This window comes from Harmonia axyridis, chromosome X (assembly GCF_914767665.1).
Source record: "Harmonia axyridis chromosome X, icHarAxyr1.1, whole genome shotgun sequence".
NCBI classification, from domain to species: Eukaryota; Metazoa; Arthropoda; class Insecta; order Coleoptera; family Coccinellidae; genus Harmonia; species Harmonia axyridis.
Window position 1 is genome coordinate 32,531,566 of NC_059508.1, and position 7,500 is coordinate 32,539,065.

At 42.3% G+C, this 7,500-nt stretch overlaps 2 non-coding genes across 2 annotated transcripts in view; one reads left to right on the forward strand and one right to left on the reverse strand.

Annotated features, from left to right (window-relative positions):
• The window catches only part of LOC123687406, a 1,906-nt gene extending 1,614 nt beyond the window's left edge, over positions 1-292 (reverse strand). Inside the window, exon 1 of the ribosomal RNA XR_006749133.1 lies at positions 1-292. This exon is cut by the window's left edge and continues 1,614 nt beyond it. This is a non-coding gene — a ribosomal RNA (small subunit ribosomal RNA).
• Positions 293-3,927: 3,635 nt separating this feature from the next.
• On the forward strand, positions 3,928-4,046 carry LOC123687474. Its single transcript, XR_006749197.1, has one exon. It is a non-coding gene; the product is annotated as a 5S ribosomal RNA (ribosomal RNA).
• The last annotated feature ends 3,454 nt before the right edge of the window (positions 4,047-7,500 follow it).

The following is a 7,500-nucleotide window of genomic DNA, read 5'->3' on the forward strand; positions in this document are numbered from 1 at the left end:
TGCGATCAGCTTAAAGTTATTCAGAGTCACCAAATTGTACGATGACGAGCGAACCCGCCACCTATTGGTTTTGATCTAATAAAAGCGCTCCTTCCGTTCCCGGTCGGAGCTCTATTTGCATGTATTAGCTCTAGAATTACCACAGTTATCCAAGTAAATGTGGGTACGATCTAAGGAACCATAACTGATTTAATGAGCCTTTCGCGGTTTCACCTTAATTTGGCTTGTACTGAGACATGCATGGCTTAATCTTTGAGACAAGCATATGACTACTGGCAGGATCAACCAGGGAACTGCGTGCTTATACGATCGGTCCACGAGATTGCCGGTATGGCCAAACCCGTTCGCCTCTCGTCATGTGGCACTAGCCATGTCGATTGACTTCGACTAGCGCCGCACATCAGTAAGTGCAAGTCCTCGACGAAACGACGTAACAGCCCCCAGTCAGCATGAGACTCAAGCTATATATACATCATCATCATCTCGGACAAAACACCGATCAAAAATGAGAAAGTTTCTAGAAACAATCCCTCGCCAAGGCGTCCATATATAATACGAACCCCCGGCTATCAACTAATTTCTTATACACATTCCATCTCGACCCTTCGCTATACATGTGAATATAACGACACGGTGATTCGAGATTCAACAATATTTGTCGCTCGGAACGAATTGAGTGGTTGCAAATTTTTTGTGAACATAACCCGCAACGGGCAGAGGATCACGATTTTAAGGTTGGTCGCTTAAAGGCCATTCGACTACAAAGAGACGAAGCGGACCGCGACCTCGCTGCATGAGGTTGACGAAAGCGACCCAAGATGCGAAAGCCGAAACCAACACACCTTGCCAGTACCCAAACGCCGAGGTCGGATTCGGGTCTACCACTTACCAACTGAATATCATCCTAAAAAGAACTCCAAACAGTCTAGGACAGGACCCATTCTCCACCCCTTCTATATATGTCAGGAGAACCCCGGATTCCCCTCCAGACACGATTTAGCAAACTTTTCCCGATCGATCCGACCCACCGAGGCCGTTTCGACCGTTCGCCGCGCCTACTAGAGCTGATTTCTTCGGACTCCGATCAGAAAATCCGCCGATGCATGTCGTTAACACCTAGTCCGCCTCGTCCGATCGATCGAGGCCGTTTCGACCGTTCGCCGCGCCTACTAGAGCTGATTTCTTCGGACTCCGATCAGAAAATCCGCCGATGCATGTCGTTAACACCTAGTCCGCCTCGTCCGATCGATCTAGGCCGTCTCGAACCACCCATCGCGCATCGAAAGTCGCATCTCTCGAACTCCGATCCGGAAATCGGCCGATGCATCACGTTAACTATTTCTTATATATCTAATATAATATACATGGAGACGGTAAGAATTCTTTTAATCGAAGATATACATATACTTCTCATCAATATCCAAAAGCTTATCGAAAAATAAATTACTCAACTTTTACGTGAAGAATCGTTCACCCAAACCTTATCCCCTATATATGTCAGGAGAACCCAAGGTTCCCCTCCAGACACGATTTAGCAAACTTTTCCCGATCGATCCGACCCACCGAGGCCGTCTCGACCGTCCGCTGCGCCTACTAGGGCCGATTTCTTCGGACTCCGATCAGAAAATATACCGATGCATGTCGTTAACACCTAGTCCGCCTCGTCCGATCTATCTAAACAGTCTCGACGCACCCAACACTCTTTCAAAGTCGGATTACTCGGACTCAATCTGAAAATGGACCGATGCATGACGTCAACACTTAGCCCGCCTCGTCTGATCTATCTAAGCCATCTCGACCCACCCAACACGCCTTCCAAGTCGGATCACTCGGACTTCGATCTGAAAATCTCCGGACTCATTTTTATGAATATCCCCAGTCAGTAAGAACGTTATTTCGCCAATATATACCAACAATAAACCATATTCCAATAGCTGAACCAAAAATATAATTCCCGATCCAAACGTTCTGCATCGCCCAACGCGACCACCTTCCCTATATATGTCAGGAGAGCACAGGGTTCCCCTCCAGACAACACTTACGCTCTATCCCCGACTCTCGGTCGATCGATAGGCCAGGTCAGCGGTGTCTGTTTCGGCCGAAGCTCGGACTTTGGTCAAAATGTTCCGATACAAAATTTGAACCAAGATAGATACAGATATGATTCCTTCTTAAATATACGTTGATTATCGAACAGAATATGGTAAATATTTTGCGATGACCGAGGATTTCATGAATTTTTTTTTTTTTTCGAAAAAATTTTCTATTATCGGAATTTCCTCAAATTTCATTTGGTTGCCTCCTAATGCTTATTAAAAATGATAACCAACAATCAGAATCATTATTTATCATTTATTTCAATTTTTATAATGAAAAACGTTCACGTCCTTTCGCGCCTCTCGATCGTCGTTTACGTGATGCATCGGTCAGCCCTAGTTTACGTGGTGCATCGGTAAGATCGAGTTCACGTTCTGCATCGGTCTGCCCGAGTTTACGTGGTGCATCGGTAAGATCGAGATTACGTGGTGCATCGGTAAGATCGAGTTCACGTTCTGCATCGGTCTGCCTGAGTTTACGTGGTGCATCGGTATGATCGAGTTTACGTTCTGCATCGGTGTGATCTAGTTTACGTTGTGCATCGGTAAGATCGAGATTACGTGAAGCATCGGTATGATCGAGTTTACGTTCTGCATCGGTCTGGACTCTGAGATATATTTTCGACGTGAAAATGTTCCGATACAACTTTTGAACCAGGATAGTTAGAGAGATGATTTTTTCTGGGATGTACGTTGATTGGGGAATGGATTGTGGAAAATAACTTGCCATGACCGAGGTGTTCTCGAATTTTTTTTTTTTTTCGAAAAATATTTTCTGATTTTGGATTTCACTCAAATTTGATTTCGTTGCCTTCTAATGTGTTCTAAAAGAGTAAATCAGTAATCAGAATCGAAAAATATTTTTCGGATTTTTTTTTTTTTGAAAAAAAATTTTCTGATTTTGGAATTTCCTCAAATTTGATTTGGTTGCCTTCTAATGTGTTTTTAAAGCGTAAATCAGTAATCAGAATCAATATTCATTGTCGACTTTAATTTTTATAAGGAAAAATGTTCACGTCCTTAAACGCCTCCCCATCATTAGCCCGAGTCCAAGTCGATGTCAGTCCCGAGCGGACGGTGTCAGATACTACCTATCGCCCCGGTCTGGACTTGGCGAGGTATTTCGACGTGAAATGTTCCGATACAACTTTTGAACCAGGATAGTTAGAGAGATGATTTCTTCTATGTTGTACGTTGATTGTGGAATGGATTGTGGGAAATAACTTGCCATGACCCAGGTGTTCTTGAATTTTTTTTTTTTTCGAAAAAAATTTTCTGATCTTGAAATTTCCTCAAATCTGATTGCGTTGCCTTCTAATGTGTACTAAAAGAGTAAATCAGTAATCAGAATCAATATTCATTGTCGACTTTAATTTTTATAAGGAAAAATGTTCACGTCCTTAAACGCCTCTCCATCGTTACCCCGACTCCAAGACGATGTTAGACCGGAGCGGACGGTGTCAAATGCGACCGATCTCCCCGGTCTGGACTTAGCGAGATATTCCGACGTGAAATGTTCCGATACAAAAATTTAACTGTGATAGTTAGAGAGATGGTTCCTTTTGTGATGTACGTTGATTGTGTAATAGAATATGGAAATAAACTTGAGATGACCGAGGTCTTCTGGGATTTTTTTTTTTTTTCGAAAAATATTTTTCGATTTCGGAAATCCCTCAAATTTCATTGAGATATGTCCTAATGTGTTCTTAAAACTTAAATCAACAATCAGAATTAATATCCAAAAGTTATTTCATTTTTTATAAGGAAAAACGTTCACGTCCTTTCCGCTCCCAAAAAGTGAGATATCATAGAAAATATCGCTATATTTGTTGTTTACGGCCATACCACGCTGAAATTGCCAGTTCTCGTCAGAACACTGAAGCCAAGCAGCGTCGGGCGCGGTTAGTACTTGGATGGGTGACCGCTTGGGAACACCGCGTGCTGTAAGCTTTTTTTTTACGTTCTGCATCGGTCTGCCGAGATAACGTGGTGCATCGGTATGATCGAGTTTACGTTCTGCATCGGTAAGATCGAGATTACGTGATGCATCGGTAAGATTGAGATTACGTGGTGCATCGGTAAGATCGAGTTTACGTGGTGCATCGGTAAGATCCAATTCACGTTCTGCATCGGTAAGATCCAGTTCACGTGGTGCATCGGTAAGATCGAGATTACGTGGTGCATCGGTAAGATCGAGTTTACGTGGTGCATCGGTAAGATCCAATTCACGTTCTGCATCGGTAAGATCCAGTTCACGTGGTGCATCGGTAAGATTGAGATTACGTGGTGCATCGGTAAGATCGAGTTTACGTGGTGCATCGGTAAGATCCAATTCACGTTCTGCATCGGTAAGATCCAGTTCACGTGGTGCATCGGTAAGATTGAGATTACGTGGTGCATCGGTAAGATCGAGTTTACGTGGTGCATCGGTAAGATCCAATTCACGTTCTGCATCGGTAAGATCCAGTTCACGTGGTGCATCGGTAAGATCGAGATTACGTGGTGCATCGGTAAGATCGAGTTTACGTGGTGCATCGGTAAGATCCAATTCACGTTCTGCATCGGTAAGATCCAGTTCACGTGGTGCATCGGTAAGATTGAGATTACGTGGTGCATCGGTAAGATCCAGTTCACGTGGTGCATCGGTAAGATGGAGATTACGTGGTGCATCGGTAAGATCGAGATTACGTGGTGCATCGGTAAGATCTACTTTACGTTCTGCATCGGTCTGCCCTTGTTTACGTGGTGCATCGGTAAGATCGAGATTACGTGAAGCATCGGTATGATCGAGTTTACGTTCTGCATCGGTCTGCCCGATATTACGTGGTGCATCGGTCTGCCCTAGTTTACGTGGTGCATCGGTTTGGACTTAGAGATATATTTTCGACGTGAAAATGTTCCGATACAACTTTTGAACCAGGATAGTTAGAGAGATGATTTTTTCTGGGATGTACGTGGATCGGGGAATGGATTGTGGGAAATAACTTGCCATGACCGAGGTGTCCTCGAATTTTTTTTTTTTTCGAAAAAAATTTTCTGATTGTGGAATTTTCTCAAATTTGATTTGGTTGCCTCCTAATGTGTTCTAAAAGAGTAAATCAGTAATCGGAATCGAAAAATATTTTTCGGATTTTTTTTTTTTTCGAAAAAAATTTTCTGATCGTGGAATTTCCTCAAATTCGATTTGGTTGCCTTCTAATGTGTTTTTAAAGCGTAAATCAGTAATCAGAATCAATATTCATTGTCGACTTTAATTTTTATAAGGAAAAATGTTCACGTCCTTAAACGCCTCCCCATCATCAGCCCGAGTCCAAATCGATGTCAGTCCCGAGCGGACGGTGTCAGATACTACCTATCGCCGAGGTCTGGACTTGGCGAGATATTACGACGTGAAATGTTCCGATACAACTTTTGAACCAGGATAGTTAGAGAGATGATTTCTTCTATGTTGTACGTTGATTGTGGAATGAAATACGGAAAATAACTCGCCATGACCGAGGTGATTACGATTTTTTTTTTTTTTCGAAAAAAATTTTCTGATCGTGGAATTTTCTCAAATTTGATTTGGTTGCCTCCTTATATGTTCTAGTAGCGATAATCAACAATCAGAATCAAAATCCATGGTCGGGTTTGATTTTTATAAGGAAAAATGTTCACGTCCTTTTTTACAACCCCGACTCATTGACGATGTTAGAACCGAGCCGGCGGTGTCAGATACGACCGATCGCCCCGGTCCCGATCGTCATTTACGTTGTGCATCGGTCTGCCCGAGATTACGTGGTGCATCGGTATGATCGAGTTTACGTGGTGCATCGGTAAGATCCAATTCACGTTCTGCATCGGTAAGATCCAATTCACGTGGTGCATCGGTAAGATGGAGATTACGTGGTGCATCGGTAAGATCGAGATTACGTGGTGCATCGGTAAGATCTACTTTACGTTCTGCATCGGTCTGCCCTTGTTTACGTGGTGCATCGGTAAGATCGAGATTACGTGAAGCATCGGTATGATCGAGTTTACGTTCTGCATCGGTCTGCCCGATATTACGTGGTGCATCGGTCTGCCCTAGTTTACGTGGTGCATCGGTTTGGACTTAGAGATATATTTTCGACGTGAAAATGTTCCGATACAACTTTTGAACCAGGATAGTTAGAGAGATGATTTTTTCTGGGATGTACGTGGATCGGGGAATGGATTGTGGGAAATAACTTGCCATGACCGAGGTGTCCTCGAATTTTTTTTTTTTTCGAAAAAAATTTTCTGATTGTGGAATTTTCTCAAATTTGATTTGGTTGCCTCCTAATGTGTTCTAAAAGAGTAAATCAGTAATCGGAATCGAAAAATATTTTTCGGATTTTTTTTTTTTTCGAAAAAAATTTTCTGATCGTGGAATTTCCTCAAATTCGATTTGGTTGCCTTCTAATGTGTTTTTAAAGCGTAAATCAGTAATCAGAATCAATATTCATTGTCGACTTTAATTTTTATAAGGAAAAATGTTCACGTCCTTAAACGCCTCCCCATCATCAGCCCGAGTCCAAGTCGATGTCAGTCCCGAGCGGACGGTGTCAGATACTACCTATCGCCGAGGTCTGGACTTGGCGAGATATTACGACGTGAAATGTTCCGATACAACTTTTGAACCAGGATAGTTAGAGAGATGATTTCTTCTATGTTGTACGTTGATTGTGGAATGAAATACGGAAAATAACTCGCCATGACCGAGGTGATTACGATTTTTTTTTTTTTTCGAAAAAAATTTTCTGATCGTGGAATTTTCTCAAATTTGATTTGGTTGCCTCCTTATATGTTCTAGTAGCGATAATCAACAATCAGAATCAAAATCCATGGTCGGGTTTGATTTTTATAAGGAAAAATGTTCACGTCCTTTTTTACAACCCCGACTCATTGACGATGTTAGAACCGAGCCGGCGGTGTCAGATACGACCGATCGCCCCGGTCCCGATCGTCATTTACGTTGTGCATCGGTCTGCCCGAGATTACGTGGTGCATCGGTCTGGACTTAGAGATATATTTTCGACGTGAAAATGTTCCGATACAACTTTTGAACTAGGATAGTTAGAGAGATGATTTTTTCTGGGATGTACGTTGATTGGGGAATGGATTGTGGGAAATAACTTGCCATGACCGAGGTGTTCTCGAATTTTTTTTTTTTTTTCGAAAAAAATTTTCTGATTGTGGAATTTTCTCAAATTTGATTTGGTTGCCTCCTAATGTGTTCTAATAGCGATAATCAACAATCAGAATCAAAATCCATGGTCGGGTTTGATTTTTATAAGGAATAATGTTCACGTCCTTTTTCGCCTATGTTCTTTTTCGACGTGAAAAGTTCCGATACAACTTTTGAACCAGGATAGTTAGAGAGATGATTTTTTCTGGGATGTAT